General features: G+C 42.3%; 1 protein-coding gene across 1 annotated transcript in view; it reads right to left on the bottom strand.

Annotated features, from left to right (window-relative positions):
• Window positions 1-4,476: 4,476 nt before the first annotated feature.
• SCAF8 (SR-related CTD-associated factor 8) overlaps window positions 4,477-22,457 on the bottom strand; it is a 192,912-nt gene continuing 174,931 nt past the window's right edge. The window contains exon 21 of the mRNA XM_014950665.1: window positions 4,477-4,597. The gene's annotated coding sequence lies outside the window, so the exon portion shown is untranslated. The remainder of the gene's footprint in view (window positions 4,598-22,457) is intronic.

Below are 22,457 nucleotides of genomic sequence, written 5' to 3'. Positions count from 1 at the left end.
TAAGGCTGATGATCCTTGCTGCCTGTGCAGCCGAGCTGTGGGGCAGTGGAGGAGGAGGCCAAGACAGAGAACACCAAAGCAACAGGGAAATTAATGTATGATTAGAAAATAAGGGTAGGCAGTAACTACAGCTAGCCAGCTTTGGAGATAGGAATATTATCTCAAGTCAAAGTCTTTAGGGCCTTATATATTCCTTCTAGGGTTACACTGCAAAAAAAAATGCACACACTAGATCGATTTTTTAGGAAATCAGTAACTCACTTTTACTGAGTTTATCTACTGTTGCCTGTCAATAAGAAATTGTTTCCTGAATACAGAGCTTAAACAGCAGCCGACAAGGCTTTCCTTAGTAGACCGATGTTTTCTTCTGCTTCCTCAGCCCTTTTCACACTGTTCCTCTCGCACAGTATGCCTGAACATCAGTCACAGAAGCTTGCCCAAATAGCCACAAAGCTTCCTTCTGCTGCGTCCCTACTTTGTTTCACACGAAGTTTGCATGTTCACTCTTGGTACCAACATTATATGTTACTGAAAGAGTTTTTAAGATTGTTCTGTTCCATGGTTTACGTAAAGGCACTGCTGTGTATTCTTCATGAAAGAGTTTTTAAGATTGTTCTGTTCCATGCTCTGTGCCATGTAAAGGCACTGCTGTGTATTCTTCACCTCGCATTTGATTAGCTTCCTGATCATTTTGTCACAAATGTGGGGTTCCCCTACACCCCACCCCCCCCAAGTCTACAAGCTTTTGTTTAGCATTTTCTCACCCAATCAACCACATGAGTAAGACTTTCACTTGGAAAGGAGATAAAGAACCAAGCCTTGTTTTTAATTACTTTAACCAAGGAACAATTTGTTGCAAGAGTCTACAGACAGATGTTCAATTAAGATAGGATCATAACTCTGAGTCCACAGTCTTACTGCATATTTCAGCAATGCTGGGTCATAATTAAACAGCTATTGAATTAAGCACACAGTGACCTACTTATCTCAATTATACATCAGCTTTGCTTCAAAAGAGGCTCTTCTGAAAAATCAGGTGCCCATCTTCCTCAGGCTATAGCACCACTGAAGATTCAGCGTGAACACATACCAACAGGTACTTCACTCTTACCACCTTCAGCGTGTCCATATCTCACGGCAACCAGCTTTCTTCCTAACTTGGGTTTTCGACACCTCACACACACACAACAAATCACTCTCCACAGCAATCTGAGAGTCGGTGAGTAGCATGGGTATCCATGCTTGTGTCTTCCGAGTGGTGTCCAAAGGCAGTGATGCTTTGAAGCCTATGTGCAACACGCAGCAAACAGGTTCTTTGGTGGCATGAACCAGGAGGCCTCGGATCTGGGAAACCAGAGTCCACCACCCAGCAAAGGGGACAATCCATGTGCCTTCTTACAGTGGGGAACTCCAGCCAGCCAGGAAGGGCTTGTTTCTGCAGAGCCCAAGGAAGGGTGCCTCACCAAGGTACCTTCTTCGTGCCCACATTCTGAGCTGGGAAGTCAGCACAGGTCCTGCAGGATATCAACGCCTTCCTCATGAGATTAAGTTTTAAACCACTACTATCTCCAGAACATACTTCACTGGAATACTTAACGAAATCCATGAAGTTATTAACACTAACAGAGCCCGCACAGCTCTGCTTGCACAGGCTGTAACAAAATTCAGCTGCAACACAAAGGCAGGAACAATCAAACTTGTTACTGTGATTCTCCGAGTAATTTCAGGTTGTAAAACTGAACAGATGGCACTTGTGAGCTTTATTCAATACCTTGGACTTTTTAATTAGATTGCTGTTCAAGTCAGTCTGCCGGTCTACAGCGGGAGACCCCAGGTTTCAAAGTAACCTTAGAAGTCCCATTGCTCTATCTGATAGAAACCACCACGTCAGGGAACTGCTGCAGGCACAGCTCCTGCTGCTTCCACCCTAGGAATCGGTCAGCAGGTAATTAACAGAGTGGAATTAAAGGGATAGTCCAAAAATGCAGCTACGCCTTAGCTAAAATGCAAATTAATGCTTTAATGCACCATACTGCTTTATAATTTTAGGATGCTCTTGGTATGTTTATCACTAGGAATCTCTGTGCCATAGTTTTCTCTTCCATGCCTTCACAGGGTTCTCAAATCCAGCTTCTGCCACTGACAAAGTCTCTCTGGGTTTTCACTGCTTTTTGCAAAGCTTTAGGTGATCACAATCCAAAGAACTTTTACAAAGCTGAAAAACTTACAGCAAAGCAATAAATAGTGCATCCAGCCCACAGCACTGAAACATGGCAAAAACCACCAGCAGGCTCCGATGGTTGTGGGAGCCAATCCTCCAACAGACATCAGTTTCATTACATTTTAGAATCAGGTCAAATACTTTTTTTAACCAATACAGATCAGACAAATAAACACTAAAACCAACAAAACCAAAAACCCCCATGAAAACCACCAAGCCTCCAAGAGGTCTGCTAATGTTAGAAATTAAGACTTTTTATGAGTGGTGCAGTGTATAAGATCTCAGTAACCCTCTTAATCTGAGGCAATGCAGCATGGCACAACAGTTAGGAGACGACTATTTTGAGTTTGGTTGTTTGTATTACTTGAGAAGGGAAAACTACAAAATTCAGAAGAGCTTCTGGACTGTTGTAATCACGTTCAACGTAACACTGATCACTCCTGCAAACCTTTTTTCAATTTATAATATATCCTGAATGTATAAGCTAATATTAAAAATAACTTGTCTGTTTTAGAAAAGAACAGGTCAAACACTCTAGTAACCAGAGAACAGGAAACACAGAGCTTACGCATATTTTTTCTGTGGCATTGATGCCCTAAGTTCCTTTCAAGTAGCAGAACTCTAAAGTCATTACAAACTGTAGCCATGCTCATTATATACTTTATATGTGTTATTTATTAAATAAATATTATATACATATATATTATACATATACACTATATTATATGCATTAAAAGAGATATTAAAAGAGATTAGTAGGTTACAAAATAAACTGAATATATATTTAAATCTTTTAACTGTTTGAATATCATATAACAATCAGCTCTAAGAGTCACCTGCCTGGTGTGTGTCAGTCAGAGAAAAACTACCAACTTGGAGAGTTCCCTTGTTTATACAGCACAATTTTGCCTCAAAGTGTTTTGTCAGGTAAGAAAAGCAATACTGTCCTAGCACAGAATGAGACCAAATCCCTCTGAAATTGCAGCCCTCACCAGTGGATGTGTTTAAGATTGCATCAGACAAACTCCCGGGGAATGAGGATGAACTGGATGTGTTCAGGTCCAACCCTCTCCCTAGGACTCTGTGATGTGCAGAACTGCCCAAAGGCCTAAACTTCCTAAAAGGTGGCTTTGTCAGGGTTGTGGAGTGGATTCCTCCTACAAAGCCCAAACACATCTGGATTTTGTGTTAACTAGTAGCATACACGGTGCAGCAGATAGCACAGCATTGACAACAATGTGGGGTTTCTTCAACTAATGACAGCAAACAATACTGAAGCATTTAAAAATAATGAAAAGTTGAATAAACGATTTTGTGTTAACTAGTAGCATACACGGTGTAGCAGATAGCACAGCACTGAAAACAATGTGGGGTTTCTTCAACTAATGATAGCAAACAATACTGAAGCATTTAAATATAATGAAAAGTTGAATAAATGCTTTCTCATCACCCTTTTATAAAACATCATGATTAAGGCTTTTAAAATCTCTAAAACAACCCCTTTATTTCACATGACAAAACTAAAGGGGGTGGAGGAAACCTGCCCTCCCATCAGCTCAGTTGCACCAGGTCTTTCAAACCCTCAACCAAAGTATCTCTCTCTCTCTCACATGCCACACAAGTTATGTGACTAAAGCAGAAAGACATCTGATGGTCACCAGAACTAAACCTTAACGCCACTCTGTCCTTTGGGGAAAGTGAGACATCAGGAGCAGGGCATCTCTTTGCTGGTAATTTTCTGTCTAATTCTGGGACGACGCAGTCTACACCAGAAACTGCTCATCCCTTCTCTCTCCTTTGATAGACAGGCATCTACCACATCATAACACTCTTAATAGCTGGGCAGGAAAAAGCCTAAACCCCTCCCTCTCCCTCCTTAAGTTAAGTATAGAAAACTGCATCTATGCTATTTACAGACTTGTATGCTTGTCTGGACTGAAGTTTTGTAAATACAACCTATTTTGAAGTCAGAGGCATTAAGAGTTGGATGAATGCCTTGAGAGAAACAATTCAGATAGCCTGTGTTCCCCCCAGTGCTGGTGTTCACTGTTGGTTGACTCCAAAACCTCAAGGGCACCCAGCCAATACGGCACATTAAGACCCAGGGACTAAAGCAAGCTTTAAGCTGGTTGTATCTGGACCTTGGCCTATAACTGTTTCATAAGCCAATTTCTACATTCAGAAATAAACAAACCTACAAAATAAAAACAAACAAACCTTGCATAATTTAATTGCTCTCCGCATGCCTTGTTTCCCTCTGCATCCTGGGGTGAAAGCACGGAGGGTGGGTGGGGTGTATTCTCAACACTGCCCTTGACGCTTCACCAGCCGAAGGGTTTTTTTTCTGGAAGTGTCTATTTTCGTAGCACTGGCAATCTGAAAAACAAAAACTGTTTTGTTAACACGTGTATCCCCAGATACGTTACAAATAAGTTTTGTGCTGAGCCACTGCCAACAAAATCATTAACCTCTCCCATGCAAAACCAACAACTCGCCTACAAAAAAAAAACCCCAAAAAGTAGCTGGAAACATCTCTGCTCAATTCATACCTCACTCACGCATTCCGCGTGGATTGTTCTTGTGCAGAAGCTGAAAACTTCTCTCTATACACAAAGGGAAGTTAGAAACCAGTAACGCAACACATTACAAACACGTGCTTCAAGAGGAGTTTTTGTTAAGCTGTCCAGGTTTCCATCTGGGCAACACACCACCAGGAAAGGCAGCTTGAAATGGGCCAACACCACCCCCAGCCCTTTTCTACAGCAGCAGCACCAACCATGAACTGTGCCTGCAACACAACGGGACTGCAGTCCACACAAGAGCACCTTTAGGTCTGTTCCCATATGTTCTTATTTAAAGCTTTTTGCATCCCAGACCCAGACAAGCTATCAAATCCCAGCCAGGACCTCTACAAAACAGCCACGCGCCAGCTACAGTGATATCCCATGGAAGTTCTCCTGCACCAGCTGTGCCAGGCTCTGAAACACCAGCCACTGCTTTTGGGCAGACTCATATGGAGTAACCAGCTGCTCTTTTGCCCAAACCACCTGAAAATGGTTAAGACAGAAGACATAAGCTGCTCTTCTTGTTCAATGCAGATACACTGAAGATGGTGTCTAACTGAGCTCCCAAAAGCTGGCAAGGAGAACTTCATGCTCTACAAAGTCTGTCGTTTTCATGCTGCAAAGTGTCAGACTGTATTACAATATTTTCTGTGATGTTTAAATTGGCACGGCTAATTTTTAACAGCTTCTTCACGGCACACAGCACCTTGTCATAAAAATATCCTTATTTCTACAAGTTAAACTGACATACCACAGAATTAAAACTAACACAAGAATTTTATCATACTCATGCTTCAAGAGGCAGATCTTACTGGAAAGCCTGGTGATGGAGTCAGCATACAACAAAACAGATTGTCAACTAAAATATTACATGTAAACACGTAGAATAGAAACTAGGGGTTACTCCTCCATCTAAAGCTGCCAAGCATACAAATAGGGCAGCATAATACAGGAAGTTTTCTTTTCATAAGATTACTCAGTGGAATTAGAGCGAAATCCCAAATTGGCTTCACCAAAAAAAAAAAAAAAAAAAAAAAGGCTATCCCATTAAAATAAAACACAGATACAATAGCAAATAATACAAGCTGCAAAACCACCATACAAAAGGGACAAATTAACAATGGGCCAGCAAAGTAAAGAGCAGTATCAGGCTGCAGGTTACACCCAAGAGGAAACGTGAGTAATAAGGTGCAAGTAATATTTTCCTTAGTTGTTACCATAAATCCACTTGTAAAGTGCCAAATACAAAATAAAGACTTGCTTTGCTGGTGGGGAAGGGCATGGATCTGTCTACACAGAACATTCAGACCACCAAAACCCTCCTCATCGTCGCTGCAAGAGAATGGATCTGTCTACACAGAACATTCAGACCATCAAAACCATCCTCATCGTCGCTGCAAGAGACACACAGCCGAGCGCTGCAGGGCAGGGCTGCGAGTGCCATGATGATAGCGTTCAGATGATCCCTTCTATCACAAAGTTGACAGTGCTGCTACTGTGCCCAACGTGTGTTTTTTGTCATACTTTTCCTACCCAATGGCACAGCATGGCTCCGCTCCTCAAAGAGACACAGTGCTTCCTTCTCCATGTTACCCAGCTCCCAAAGACCAGCAACTAAGACTCAAAAGACTTGGACAGTAGCCTGCTCTCACCCAGATGATTACAAAAAATCCCTGAAGTGAGAAGAGCCCCTTTTTCTTCCTGTGTCCCAGCTCACTGCAGAGAGCTGCTCAGGCATTTTCCCTGTGCTGCTGGAACCACTCTTTCCAGCTCCTCACAGACGGGGCTTCTTTATTGATGCTTTGATAGACAGAGAGTGAGACCTAGTATGATGCAAAATGCAAGGCCCGTGTCAGTATATACGTGTAATGTCAACAATGCAGAGTTAAACTCTGCCCTCATGGGCAAACCTGACTCCCCTGGCTTTTTGCTGGCCCATAACTATAGGGGAAACGCAGCTGACTGTCGGCTAATTGCAGCCATGGTGACCTCACGCTACTAACAGTCATCCCAGATTTGTTAATGTTCAGCTAAAACATTTCAACCTGGGCAAGAACAGCAGAAGTGAGAGGACAGTGTTTATAGCAGGCAGACGCTGTACGACTTTTGATATAAAAGAATCGATTTATGGCCAATTAATACAAGACCTGCCTACCACTCAGGTCTTACTCATAGAGTTATTAAGGACGATATCCTGCTCTGTTTGAAGAGAACTTCCTGGCCAGGGAAGGGGGCCAGATCTTCTGAAGTGCTTCCAGCACTCCCAGCAAGCTACCCTTCTGGGAGGTCAGGATGCTTCCCCCGCAAACGGTCCATCAAACGTGGAAGGAAGTTTGCCGTGGTGAACACAAACCTCCCAGCAATGCTCTGCGATACCCGCTTCCTCATATCTGCACAGCCCTGAATAGCAAGGCTGTCAGCTCACCGAAGAAAGAGACCCATTCCAGTAGCCAAGCCCTGGAAGAGGAGCCAACCCTGGCCCCTTTGGTCCCTCAGCTTTTACAGGGAGCAGGGCGGAGGGGATGGAACACTCCATTGGTCAGTTTGGGGTCACGTGACCTGACTGCGCATCCCCACAGGGTAAACAGCCAGGTCAGCTGACCCTGGCAACAAGTGTAAGCACCAAACCAGGACAAAGGCTTCACATAAGGAAAACCTATAGGCCTCCAAATCAAGGGTAGGATGTTGCTGCGTCCATACAGAGCTTTACCCATTCAAGCATCTTTTTATAGCAGGCTAGGAGGAAACAGGTATTTTACACCGGTGATCTCACAACACGCCTCTAGGCCTCCAGATCAAGGGTAGGATGTTGCTGCGTCCATACAGAGCTTTACCCATTCATCTTTTTATAGCAGGCTAGGAGGAAACAGGTATTTTACACCAGTGATCTCACAACACGCCTCTTTCCCCTTTCCCAAAACAAGTCTTTTAATACCAAGGTTTCCCATCAAACTTCTACCGAGGGCCATGCACTTCTGAAGGAATCCATCTGAAAAATAACTTTCGTGGATCAACAAGAAAAAAAAGGGTAAAAAAAAAGAGAAGGTATTAATTAAAAGACAAAGAACTGCTATACCAAAGTAAGTCACATAAACCTCACACATCAGCAGAGGGCAAAAAAAGAGAAGGTATTAATTAAAAGACAACTGCTATACCAAAGTCAGTCACATAAACGTCACACATCAGTGGAGGGCTCCGAAGATGATCAGACGGTGGAGCACCTCTGCTATGAAGACAGGCTGAGAGAACTGGGGTTGTTCAGCCCAGAAAAAAGAAGGCTTCAGGGAGACCTTAGAACAGCCTTCCAATAGCTGAAAGAAGCCTACAGGAGAGCTGGAGAGGGACTCTTTGTCAGGAAGTGTAGTGACAGGACAAGGGGTAACGGTTTTAAATTCGAAGGGGGGAGATTTAGAATCATACAATCGTCTAGGTTGGAAGGGACCTTGAAGATCATCTAGTCCAACCATCAACCTAACTCTGACAAAAAATAAATAAGAAATAAGCAATAATAATGAAAAAAAAAATCACTAAACCATATTCTTGAGGACCATGTCAACCTGTCTTTTGAACACTTCCAGGGATGGTGCCTCAACCACTTCCCTGGGCAGCCTGTTCCAATGCCAGGTAACCCTTTCCGTGAAGAAATTTTTCCTAATATCCAATCTAAACCTCCACTGGTGCAACTTGAGGTCATTTCCCCTTGTCCTATCTCCTGTGACTTGGGAGACGAGTCAGCCAAGATTAGATATCAGGAAAAAATTCCTTCCTGTGAGGGTGGTGAGACACTGGAACAGGTTGCCCAGAGAAGCTGTGGCTGCCCCATCCCTGGAAGTGTTTAAGGCCAGGCTGGATGGGGCTTTGAGCAACCTGGTCTGGTGGGAGGTGTCCCTGCCCATGGCAGGGGGTTGGAACTAGATGATCTTTAAGGTCCCTTCCAACTCTAACTATTCTATGATTCTATGATCACAGGCTGAGATTCTCGCCTCCTGTGCTAGACAAAATGACAAAACCCCGTGCACTAAACATGGCAAATACACCACACCATAGGCTCTGCCATTTAGCTAAGGACAGACAGGTAGGCATGGCTGCAAAAGTCGTAACAGAACAGATTAGACAGTAATTACTACGATCAGAACTTTGGCTTGTCATTAATCTCGTACTCACACTTCCGTTTTCCTACTGAATAGGGCAGTACACGTAAATAAACAGCAGCAAGTGGCTAGACGGTGTGGCAGGGAAGGAAAGACATTAGTCCAAAGATACCACAGGCCCTTCCACCTCAACTGTAAGGTGAGCGTGAGTTACCTTATACACTCAATAGCAAGATCTAAGTCACAGAGGTTCCTCCACTGCTCTCTGGGAAGGGCTGTAGAAACTCAGGGTAGGTGCCACCTGCACCAGCAGGGAGCAAAGACCAGCTGTTGGGTGGTGGTTTGTTTATTTTTTTTCCTGGGTTGCCAGACATCTTCAGTATAAATTATTGCCCCTGGTTAAAGCCAGTGTACAATGATCAGATGCTGAGCAGTTCGGGAACACAGCTCTACAAATGCCTCCACTCATTTCAGCTGTAGTACATCTCCTGTGTCGAAAGGGAGGTGTGAGATGCTACCAAATCTCAACAGGTCTGGCAAGAAGGAAGCAAAGAGGTGTGGTGTTCATCTGGTTGCCCTGGAGGGTTAGCTGCTTGTAGCCAAACTAACAACAGCACAGTGCCCTCCTATAAAGTGCAAGCAGCTCTCTGGGGTAGTTACGCACAGTACATAAATCCAGACCTTGGCCTCTTGATCATCAGACAGGAAAGAGATTTTAACTTCTGTGCTATCTATGTTCAACCAACAACCAGCGAGCAGCTTTCTGCAGCAGTCCATCATTTTGTGGCATGTGGTTTTCTTGGATTCCTTCCGCCCCTCCCTTTCCCCTGGAGAAACCTGGGAAGAGTCTGCAGATCAGATGTAACACTGAAAGGTGCTTCTGCTGACAGAAGAAAAGAAAAAACCAAAAAAAAAATCTCACAACTTTTTCAGCCCCATCCAACCACTCTAAATGTGCCACTGTACTGGACACAGGCATACATTGAGTAGCAGCACAACTCCTGGGAGTCCAGACTGCCCAGCACTGAGCATCAGCTCTGCTCATGGGCCCTAAACCTTCTGGTCCACAGGAAGGGACCATTTACTGAGAGCATCCTTTTGGCCAGAGCACAAAGACAGGGCTGTTCCACCAAGGGCAGCTCTGGCCAGAAGGCAGAAGCCGTCTGCACAAGGACTTCACTTCCCTGTGCCTGGGGGTTTATTTCGGGAAACTTCACATTCCTGAGCAGAGTTTCATGATCTACCCTAACAGAGTCAAGCAGGTACATACATCTGGGATGATCCAAGGCATTTCTTTCCTTTTCTTGTTATTTTCAGAATATATTTCTGAAAACACTTGAAAGTATTTTTTTATTGTTGTTGATGATGTACATTTCAGAGGCAGCACATGAACAAAAGTACTGACCTTTTTCCTAACCTGTCACTGATCCTATGAGAAAAAGGAACATCTTGCTAACTTTACTTACCTTTAATTCACTGATTCTACACAAAACTAATGAACATAATACAAAACCTCTAACTCTCTACTCAGCAGTTCAATTAGAAAGATGAACATTGATTAATCCACTTGAGTTACCCTGGAGAAGGTGTGACTGAACAGCAATCACTCCACCCCAGAGAAATGTGCATTAATTAGTTCTGCATTAAACTGCTTTCCTCTTTAGAAAAAAAAAAAAAAAAAAAAGCAAAAGCCAACAAAACCAAAAAAACCCCAAACTTCAGTGTTAAACTTCTGAGGTATTTTTTGTTTTATTTCATTCTTTAGGAAGTCTCAAATTTTCTTGCCTTGGCTTTCATAGCCACCAACTTTTTTTTTTCTTTTTTTTTAATTATTGTGTTTTTACAAAATAAACAAACCCAGGCTGGATGTTCAATATGCACTTGCAAATCCCTGCCAAAGAACTGCAGTCATAAATTAGTTGGCTCGGGCGAGCAATGAAGGATGACACTGATACTTGACAGGAATGTACACAGCATTATGTACATACCACAACTGACACCAGGTATATTCCCATCCAGCAAGTAGTTTCAGAAGTAGTTTCAGTGTCCCACCTAGGAAGACAATCAAAGAGAAAACCTTATTTAAAGGTTTCCTCACTCCTTTTTAAGCTCTCATCAAATATTTTCCAGCTGTAGCCAGGCCTACAGCCTGATCATAAGCCTCTTAACCCTGAAAAATGAGTAAGCCTTCCTCAACCATATCTGTGCACCACAGCTCGTGCTGTCCTTAGTGTGGTAAAGCTCATGCTTCACCTGCCTTCAGAGTCACAATTCTATCTGTAGATGCTCCAAACAGCAAGAAAGACTGGCTAACTTTTCTCTTTCCATGAGAATCCCCTCCTGGTCTCTACACATGAATAGAAAGCATCCCCACAGCATGACCTCGTCCACTGCCCCGTGATCAAGGGGGAGGCCATCTCCTTCCCATAGGTCTAGGGACAGAATGGCTGATCATCAGGAGATTTCAAGCAAATAAACCTCCTGCTCCATTACCTTTTGTACAGGAAGGTCCCCTGCAAAGTGGCAGGTGGAGCTGGTGTCTCAACCAGGTATATTCCCATCCAGCAAGTAGTTTCAGAAGTAGTTTCAGTGTCCCACCTAGGAAGACAATCAAAGAGAAAACCTTATTTAAAGGTTTCCTCACTCCTTTTTAAGCTCTCATCAAATATTTTCCAGCTGTAGCCAGGCCTACAGCCTGATCATAAGCCTCTTAACCCTGAAAAATGAGTAAGCCTTCCTCAACCATATCTGTGCACCACAGCTCGTGCTGTCCTTAGTGTGGTAAAGCTCATGCTTCACCTGCCTTCAGAGTCACAATTCTATCTGTAGATGCTCCAAACAGCAAGAAAGACTGGCTAACTTTTCTCTTTCCATGAGAATCCCCTCCTGGTCTCTACACATGAATAGAAAGCATCCCCACAGCATGACCTCGTCCACTGCCCCGTGATCAAGGGGGAGGCCATCTCCTTCCCATAGGTCTAGGGACAGAATGGCTGATCACCAGGAGATTTCAAGCAAATAAACTTTCTACTCCATTTCCCTTTGTACAGGAAGGTCCCCTGCAAAGTGGCAGGTGGAGTTGGTGTCTCAGCTCTGCATATAGGAGCAGCCCAATCCTTCTCCTGGTCACCAGAGAGTGACATTAAGAAAGCAGACATGGGGCAGACTGGACAGCCAAGCTAGGCAGGGCAGAGAGGGAGGAGCAGGGCTTTTCTCTTCCACATCCTAAATTAAACGCTCCTCTCCTGTTTATGTTTCTTCCCATACTCAGCATTATTTATTGACTTTCAAAGCACAAGCCACCCTGCAGGACACACCACAGTCCCGCAGAACTCTTGGTACGTGGTTAGAAAGGAATTTTCCATTGGCTTCTGTCAACTTAATACATAATCAATACGTGGCGTCAGCAGAAGTCAAGTGAGAAAGCTGATCTTACACCAGCATGCCATTTTGAGAGCATCCAAAGTCAATTCTCTTTGAATCCCTTCTCTCTTGCCACTATGCATTGTTTATTTCAAAGTTATTTTATCATCAAGTTATGGAGTAAAGACAATAAGCCTATGTTATTGCAAAGGACTAGGACTGATAATTAAATCCCACTGAGGCTTCTGCTGGTCTTGCCAACACCCATATATCAGTTCAACGGCTACATAATCAATACGTGGCGTCAGCAGAAGTCAAGTGAGAAAGCTGATCTTACACCAGCATGCCATTTTGAGAGCATCCAAAGTCAATTCTCTTTGAATCCCTTCTCTCTTGCCACTATGCATTGTTTATTTCAAAGTTATTTTATCATCAAGTTATGGAGTAAAGACAATAAGCCTATGTTATTGCAAAGGACTAGGACTGATAATTAAATCCCACTGAGGCTTCTGCTGGTCTTGCCAACACCCATATATCAGTTCAACGGCGCAGACTTAAAAAGAGGGTGACTGATGAGGAAGGGACACAAAAACCAGAATTGAGCTTGATTGCGCAGACTTAAAAAGAGGGTGACTGATGAGAAAGGGACACAGAAAAACCAGAATTGAGCTTGATCTGCGTGAGGTCCATCACAAAACCACAGCTTTCTAGTGGTGAAGGGATTAGATCTGCAGAGATCACAAGTGAGGCCCCATCACCAGCTCGGGACTCTCAATTTCAAAACATTTTTGCAGTGAAGCAACTTAAGAAAATAAACACTCGCAGCCAGGCAGTGATCAGTCATAAAACCTTTTCTGAAATGGAGATGAACTCTCTTATTGTATATTTAAAGCAACACTATAAACCAGGCCATATCTATATAAAGCAACGCTATGGGCTTAAAGCACCAGCAGCGTTATTCTCTGTCAGAGCTCAGGCTGAATACCCCAGGAAAAGAAATCCAAAAAATGACGCACATAGAAAGGTGAGCCTCAGACTTTCATAAAGCTAGAAACAACGTTATCAACAGGTCATTGCTCGCATTTGGTGGCAGGTAGCGAATTTAACACTTAGATATCTACATTTTACAGATACTGTGCTGTCAGAAATACTTCAAAACATATTGTATTATATTACATTTTTTCTAAGTATTTATTTTCTTTTTTTCTAGCACATTCATCTTGTATAATTTTTTAGTACAAGAAAATAGCCTGGTATTTTAATTCTGCATTTTCCTCAGGACCTTCATAATTGACTAAAAACCACATAAATGATGGGAAAAACTGGCTTCAAAAGATTAGCCTCAAATACGGGCCAAAATTCTGTCTTTTTACTTAAATATGTTTGTGAAAAATTCAGCAAATCAGGATAAACATTTAAGGGAAACACTGGAGTTCCTCCTTCTTACCTCAACACCCAAACTCCCTGGGAAGTCACCCACCATTAACTCCAGCTTCCAGGCAGACAAACCTATAATTTGCCATACTGATTAAGTCTTGTGTAGAATTTTATAACACAGGGTCTGTAACTGCTTAATTGTTTTAGTTCGCTCTACAACCCTTATGGTGTTTTTTTCTAAATTACGAGCATGAAGTTGACACTGACAAGAACCTTTCCATTCACACAAGTTTTAATCAGTGGCATTTTTGTTGATGGGAGCATGCTTTGAGAAGGGCAATCATACTGCTAAGGAACAATCCTTACAGAACATCCTAATAGCCTGAATAGGCTGAAAATGCTAAATGGTGTATCATGACTGCTGCAGGTTGCTAGGGCATCCATGGTAACATTCACCTTTGGGTGTGAAATGCGAATGCAAATCTGAAGGGCGTCAAAACATCGTTCATCATGGTTAGCACGACAGATTAGCTGAGAGAATGTAAAAACAACCTTGTAATTTGTACTCAGCAAGCAAATACCTATTTGATGCAATCCTGAGCTGTTTCTTAGCCCAGTAACTTGGCCAACACCAGAGGATGGCAAGTGCTTCCCTCTCCCTTTCCACCTCACCTGCCCAAATATAAACCCTCCCTTCCTGAAAAATTCCTGGTGCCTTTCAGGGATCATGAATGACAAAGCAAAGATCTGAAGCACTTATCACTAGGAGGAGTATTTTGTGCCTTCTGAGCAGGCTGAATATTTTAAAAGAGCTTAAAATAGGGAGAAGCAAGAGTTATCAATGCCATTATAAATGTGAAAGAACAAGAGGAACGTGGGAGGAGGGAACCCAAACTACACGAAGCCTCCAGACCCTGACTGGAGCAATGCTGACATATCAGCAGCAACTTCATTCCCACCCTGTAGAATGACTCAGACCTGACCTTGTTATGCTGATTTCTTCAATAGCTTAAAGATAACATACATTAGATTCTTGGTTTTGTTGCTTTATTTCAACCTTCGTAAAACATCCCAGTAGTATTTTCATGCTTAGCTATTTTAAAGTAAAATAGAAAGATCCATCCCCTCTATGGAAGTCATGACTCCAAGAGTTGTGACTTTAAAATAACAAAGAATTGTCATTAAATCCTAAAACCTGGCAGTATTAGAGCCTCCCTGAAATCTGGGAGAAAGAAAGATTGAAGACAGAAAGTTATTTTTCAAACCTTGTTCCTGAAGTTCACAAATTTCGGGCATCGCACCTCTCATTCTAGGCACTCCCGAGAGTGGTATACAGACAAGAGTATAAATTCTACTCCCAGCTTCACCAGAAATTAACTGCATGAATGACAACTAGTACAATGGTGCCATGATTTAACCCCAGCCAGCAACTCGGCTCACTCCCCCTATTGGGATGGGGAAGAGAACCGGAAGAGTAGAAGTGAGAAAACACTCATGCGTTCAGATAAAGACAGTTCAATAGGTAAAGAAAAAGCTGCACACACAAGCAAAGCAAAACAAGGAATTCATTCACTGCTTCCCATGGGCAGGCAGGTGCTCAGCCACCTCCAGGAAAGCAGTGCTCCATCATGCATAACAATTACTTGGGAAGACAAACGCCATCATTCCAAACGTCCCCCTTTCCTTCTTCTTCCCCCCAGCTTTATATACTGAGCGTGACTTCGCATGGTATGGAATGTCCCTTTTGGTCAGTTGGGGTCGGCTGTGCCTCCTCCCAACTTTCTGTGCACTACCAGCCTACACGCTGGTGGGGTGGGATGAAAAGCAGAAAAGGCCTTGACCGTTTAGCGATAGCCAAAGCCATCAATGTTTTACCAACCCTGTTTTTACCCCAAATCCAAAACATAGCACTATACCAGCTGCTAGTAAGAAAGTCAACTCTACCCCAGCTGAAACCATGACAAACAGTAGTGATTTCAACTGCTTTTCAATTATTGTCTCAACTATGCCTTGGCATAGAGCTTTACTGAATTTGGGAGACTATTAAATGCCCAGATACCCTTTCCTCCAACAAAGCAGAGGCATGGTGGTACCCAGGCGGGTGCTCAGTACCACCCATCGTACTCATCACCCCAGGCACAGACAGAGGCTGGTGGGGTTGAAGCATGTTTTATGAAGTGGGAGTATTCACAGATTTTATCAGCAAAGCCTCTAGCCTGCTCTCGAGAGCACGTGCAGATAACAATTTTCATCAACTCCAGTTGGTTGGTAAATCTGGGTTAATTTCCATGGGGCTGCAAAAAGCACTCCAACTCCCCCCTCTACTCCCTGAAGGTATAACAGCTCTTTGAAGGAAGGGCTGGCTAAATAAAGTTGACAAACCTCTCTAATTTGCTGTAATGCATTCTTTTAAAAACAGTTGGAGTTACTCTGTTGAAAACCTTTCCAAGAGGTTTCAGCCTGAAGCAGAAAAAACACTGGAAATTTTTTGTATGAATGACTCTAGGCTGGCAAGAACTAAACACAGGTGAAAATACAGTGTTATTATAGAATATAGGAGGCATGCTTAAAGAGTCTCCTACCACCTCCACCTACGATGTTTTATATATAATATTGTACACTGCAGTTGGAAATGTAAATGCATATTAAAACAGCTTTAAACCACTAATGGACCACCATTTTTGTTGCTGTTGCTTCAATATTTTAAACAGGAGAAGGCAGGATTACTGTGATTTTAACAATATAAAGTCCGAAACATACAGATTTCTGTGCTGAAAATCCCTCTCTTGGGAACCGAAGCCAGGAAGGGACCACCTGGTTGAGCCAGTCCCACCACAAGAAGCTAGGCACTACAGGCATGTGGTCTGGAGGGTATGTGGCTCATATAATCCATCCATCCATCCACATCATGACACACAAAACAGTTCTTGAGATCCAAGATGAAACTGCAGCCCCGCCAAAGCCACAGACACCAAGTGTACCAGAGAGCAAGAGAGGCTGAAGGCCTCGCAAGGGTCCTACTGCAACATGAGGCTTTCTATACTAAAGGACACAGTTCTATCACTCATCTTCATCATCCACGGAGAAAAGAAAGAGGAAAAAAAAGCAACCCACTAACTCCTAAAAAGGAATTTTGGAACAAGTTATGTAGGGCTTATGTCAAGAACCACAGCAGGTCCTTTGCCTACCAACCACATCCCTCTGGGTTCCTAAATCAGTGCATGAAGGGTATGTGGCTCATATAATCCATCCATCCATCCACATCATGACACACAAAACAGTTCTTGAGATCCAAGATGAAACTGCAGCCCCGCCAAAGCCACAGACACCAAGTGTACCAGAGAGCAAGAGAGGCTGAAGGCCTCGCAAGGGTCCTACTGCAACATGAGGCTTTCTATACTAAAGGACACAGTTCTATCACTCATCTTCATCATCCACGGAGAAAAGAAAGAGGAAAAAAAAGCAACCCACTAACTCCTAAAAAGGAATTTTGGAACAAGTTATGTAGGGCTTATGTCAAGAACCACAGCAGGTCCTTTGCCTACCAACCACATCCCTCTGGGTTCCTAAATCAGTGCACCCTACACTACCTCTGAAGGTAATTGGGTGGGGGAGTCACATCCACAAGACCACACCGAGCAAAATTCCCTCTGGATGTGACCCTCTCCACTGGGCACACAGAGAAGCTGGAAGACCAAGCTCCCAATTTAGGCACCTCATTAGACTGCTTGCCTCAGGTAAAACTAATCTGAGCCACAGAATATCCTTCCTACCTCTTTTTGAACAACAACGAAATAGAAAAATACAAAAAGGAACAAAATTTTTTACAAATGGAAATGTAATTTAAGAGGCCAATACCCTGGTAAAATCTGAAAGTTATAATGAATTCCAGGATTCATTCGAGTACTCCATTCTTAAAAAACACAATAATGAAAGGCTTACATATGAAATTTAGTAGTAATAACTTTGGGGTCAAATCCATAGTGATTTTTTTGGCAAAACTTCCACTGACGACACTTAAATGTGATTTCAGTGGGTGTTCTGCTTGAGAAAGGACTTTGGGATTGGCCCACACTCTGTATATTTAAGTCACCCCAGTCCCAGTATTATACAGCGCCAACCAGTCACGAAACCTAGCATTATTTAAACCATTTGCACGCCAGAATCTCCAATTGCAGGGTGCAAAAGCCAGCAGGAAGCATTGATCATTCCCTTAGTAGCAAACAAAAATGCAATCTTTTTTACTTGGCTTTCTTATGATATCATTTACCTTCTATAATAGCAATTGCTTTTTTTAAAACGTGGATTTGCACAGTATTCAGTTTGCCAGTTTCCCCATATAGATGTAAATTTACTGAAATAGCTGTTCACAAAATCCAAAGCCCAAGGGTGGAGTCCTAAAAATAAATATATGTAGTTTAAGATCTTTTATATCCATACACGATAAGAAATCTGGTTCTTTTCTGGTGACCCATAAAAGGGGAAGAATGGGAAAACCACCAACAAGCAAACAGAAAATAAAAATCCATATCTTTTGCCTTACCCCCTCAAAATTGCATGGATACTTCAATGCAACCACTTGGCTAAATGTTTCAAATGTTGGTTTTTCAAAGTATTTAGCCATATAAACTACTCTTTTGTTTCTGTTGGCTTCAAATGTTCCTAGGCTCATGAATTCTTCCTTACATCTTATTATTCAACAAAATACAGCCAACATTGCCTTTATGGAGCAAGAAAAACCTGAGTATCATTTTCCAGTTAACTCTTCTGGATCTGCACAAAAGTGAAATCAGCAACAGCACTTTCAGGCCAGGTTTTCTAATCATTGCACCTAATCACTACCATGTTAAAGTATTTTATTTCCCAAGTAGTATCATAGAAAAATCTCTACAATCACAATGCAAACTCAAGTTACGAGAGCAGTGGAGCACAGACTCCAAAAAAAAAAAAACCAAAACCAAAACCTTACAATGGTCTACATACTGAACAACAAGAAAGAACAGTAGGTGAGACTTGCTGCCCTACTGAATGACACAATCCCAGAATATTTCAGACAGAAAGCATTTCTTTTTTCAGTTTGAAAGACTTAATTAAGTCAGATCTGATACTGATTTCCCACCTCCTAAATTCAAGTATTTCAGTAAATGTAGATCATGAAAAGAAATTTTATAATCATCATCTTCTTAACCTTTCAATAATTTTTTCAGCCTTTTGTCCACCTTCTCCAATCTGAGATATCAGTGACTAAACAAGCGATTTGTCTCTAATTCCACATTTGCCACTTATTTAACCTGACACTCAGGTGATGAATGTGTGATGCAGCTATTTCCAAAGCAGGTCGATGACTTCACAACCAACAGCTGTCATTGTCTACACAAGTCCATGAAAAGGCTGCTTCAACCACCAGCCACCCTGGCAGGAAAAAAGGCAGCACAAAGCAGTGAGGTCTCCCCCCTTAAATACCACGGGTACACGATTTGCAGGTCTTTCCCTTCATTCCCCATGACCTTCCTTCCTGTTGCGTTCTTCAGGACCAGAAGAGCCAGCCAGGAGGAACTCCAGACGACTCCAAACAGAAACATATTTTTCCCTTGCAAGCATCTAAGTTTCTCCACCCGAGCGTGAGGAATGAACTCCACAACACAGCAGTGAAAATCTGCACGCTGCTATTTTTCTGAAGCAGCGCTGCCCATCCCAACAATTCCTGGATGAAAAACACAGTATTCAAACTGCAAAACCATAAGCTTACGAGTTGACTCTTTTAGTCAGAGGAACGTGATTTCTTCCAACTTTAAGGAATGTGACAATAACAGCAAATCTGACCCTGCCTGATAAGTGGCAGCAATTCTCCATATAAGGTGAAAAATGTGCTAGTGCAGCTCATGCAACACTGCTAATTCCTTGCCTGCTCTCAATATTCAAGAACATAAATGAACATATAAATCAATTTCGTAAGTAAACCTTTTGCACGCTTATAGCTTTTGCAGCTATAAACCATCTAGACCACACTCAGCACACAAGGAATTTTGAACTTAACCATTTAATCCCTTTTAAACACAGAGTGCATTTACACTTGGTATGGATATCGCAGTAGCGCTTAAATGAATGTAAATCTGAGAGGTCCTGGCTCTTTCAATCCCTAAATTCCCTTTATACTTTACTGTTCCTGGATCATCCCATGCATTCCAGCCCCTGGCTAACAGACTTGCTGCTGGCAGCATGTGGGACATGCCAGGAGAGCAGCCAGGAGGAGGGCAAGGAGGGGGCTACGGGCTGGGTGAAGCCCAGCACATCATTGGTCACTCCTTTTGCATGTCCCCTGGGCTCATCTGTGGTGGAAGCACCAGTCTATTGGCACAGGACTGCTACTACTACTGCTCAGCATATTTATCTTAGCTCTGATCATGCAATAATCTCTATGTAACAGCAACAGAAAAAATAAGCAGCGTTTACCTAGTTGGGCATTGCAAGAACATTGAGGGCTTCACTCACTAAGAGGCTGATGGAAGCACTTCTATTGATTTTAAAAGAGCTGTACACCAGGTTGTAACAGCAGAGAAAAACTACTTTACATGATCCCTTCCCCACAAAGCAAGTTATAGCATCTGCAAAAGATGTATCAGACCTGGTAGTTAAATCCACTTTGTTTTGAAGTTAGACCCAAGCTCTGGTCACCCCCATTTCACTGTTTTTCACACATTGGTGTCAATACCATTATGACTTAACAGTCTGACAAATTGCCCGATGAACCAGTCCTCATACCAACTGACTTCTTTTTTTTATCTTTAAAGAATGAAGTATCAATGGCCAATAGGGCATAAAAGAGAGGAGGATTCAGAAAAAGTCTCCAGGGGTCTTTTGGAAATCACTCAATGCTGATGGGATTATCAGGGGACAGAAGACTTCCTAAAATCTTGTTAGCAATGGGGAGAAAAAAAAACCCAAAGGATTACTATAATTAATTAAAAAAAAAAAAAAACCAACACAAAAAACCACCAAAATCCTGAAGTCCATCAACTAATCTGCAAAAGTTGTACTCCAGAAGGCAGTGACTTGTAGGAGAGGCACTGAGGGGAAGTTTCTACACACACTGCACTTAGACATATAAATGAGGGTGGGGAGAGTAGAAAAAATGTTCCTAGTTTTCTTGAACCTTTATAAGAAGACATGAAAAATTTTGATTTGATTATCTTAGCCACAGAAATTTCTTTACATCAAAGAAAGATCAGATGATGGCTTCAGATTGCCAGTCTTCCTAGTTTACCTACGTTCAGCCAGCTTCTTATCCTCCCAAGGCAAGAAAACGTAACATGGTATGTTCAGAAGACATCACAGACTGCTTCATTGCAAGCATAAATGTAGGCTTCTATTGCATCAACTGCTTAACAGCCAAAAAGTGAACATGGCCAGGAAAGGAGAAATAGAACACGTTAAATATCACAACCAACAGGGATGAAAAATGCAATTGGCACAAGAGTTTACTAGTCTTTCACAGCTTTGCTTATTGCAGGTCCCATGAAGTTCGGGTTGCTGGTCTGCAGGGCAAACACAAACCATTGCAATGTCCTACCTATTAAGAAACTCAAGGGATGACTGGCTACAGTGACTCCTTCACAGAGGTTTCTCTCCATCTATTAAACAACAGCAAACACCTTGTCAAAACTCTTCCACTTTTCCTTTAAAACATTTTTAAGCTGGTCTTAAAACATTTTAAGCTGGACCTTATCCTAAGGATAAAACCTTAGGATAAAGTCTTATCCTAAGGAGCAGCTTCACAGCAAACACCTTGTCAAAACTCTTCCACTTTTCCTTTAAAACATTTTTTGTCTTATCCTAAGGAGCAGCTTCATGCACCAGACAGGTCTTCAGCTTCTCCCCATGACAGTGCCCTGACACACACAAACTCTAGAGCTGAGGGGGTTGAAAATGAAGAAACTAATCAATGTGCATTTACCAGCTAATTATCCTGCATTTGGCTAATCGTGGTAGCACTAAATCATTTATGTTTGCAGGCAATGCCTTGACAAGGTTGTATTTATCTTTCTGTGTCCCAGCTTGCACATCTGTAAAAGAACAGCACTGTCTGGTCTGCAGAGCTTGAATGAACTGCTGCAATCTGTGACCCATCCAGCACTTCTGCTGCTGCTGGGCTACTTCTCTGCTTGCTTTCCAGAAACATCTTGGAAATTTTGCATCCTATTATTGACCCTTTATTCCTTGGATGATTTCAATATTTAATCCATTCTAATATTAAAATAATCTAGTATACCTTGGTTGGCAGACTGTTTTTCAAGGGATTACTCTGTTACTTGAGAAGTTTAGACCAGTTTTAGAGGTGTAACTTGCAGAATTCCACTTGAGGAAGTGCACGTGAATCCACCAAAACCCCCAAAACAGAGCAATTTTTTGCTCAGCCTCCTTGACATGATCCTACCTCATACATTTCACAACCTGTCTTTATTGCAATTTAATGAAACATGCTGTTAATGCCTCAAATGCAGAAATTTGCCACCTCTATGGTTTTGATTTCAGAACAAGGTAAATAAACCTCTTAAAACCCTGAAAAAACATTGAGGAGGTTTATACCAGTCCCTGTTCCAACCATTTGCAAAGTGGTCTTTAATTTAAAGACAGCCCCTTTATTGCAGTTTCAAAGAATCATAAAACCACATTTAGCCTTAACAATAAATATCAAAATATACATCCACAATCAAGGAAAGAAAGGATGCATCAGGAAAGCTTGGTGATTAGATTGACAGCTCCAGGAGATTAATATTTTAAAATGTTTCTGGGAAACAGAAAGCAAAGAAGGGGTCTATTCTAATTATAATACTTATTCAC

The sequence above is a fragment of the Calidris pugnax genome, unplaced genomic scaffold (genome assembly GCF_001431845.1).
Source record: "Calidris pugnax isolate Ruff unplaced genomic scaffold, ASM143184v1 scaffold24, whole genome shotgun sequence".
Lineage (NCBI taxonomy): Eukaryota > Metazoa > Chordata > Aves > Charadriiformes > Scolopacidae > Calidris > Calidris pugnax.
This window is presented reverse-complemented; position numbering and strand designations above follow the sequence as displayed.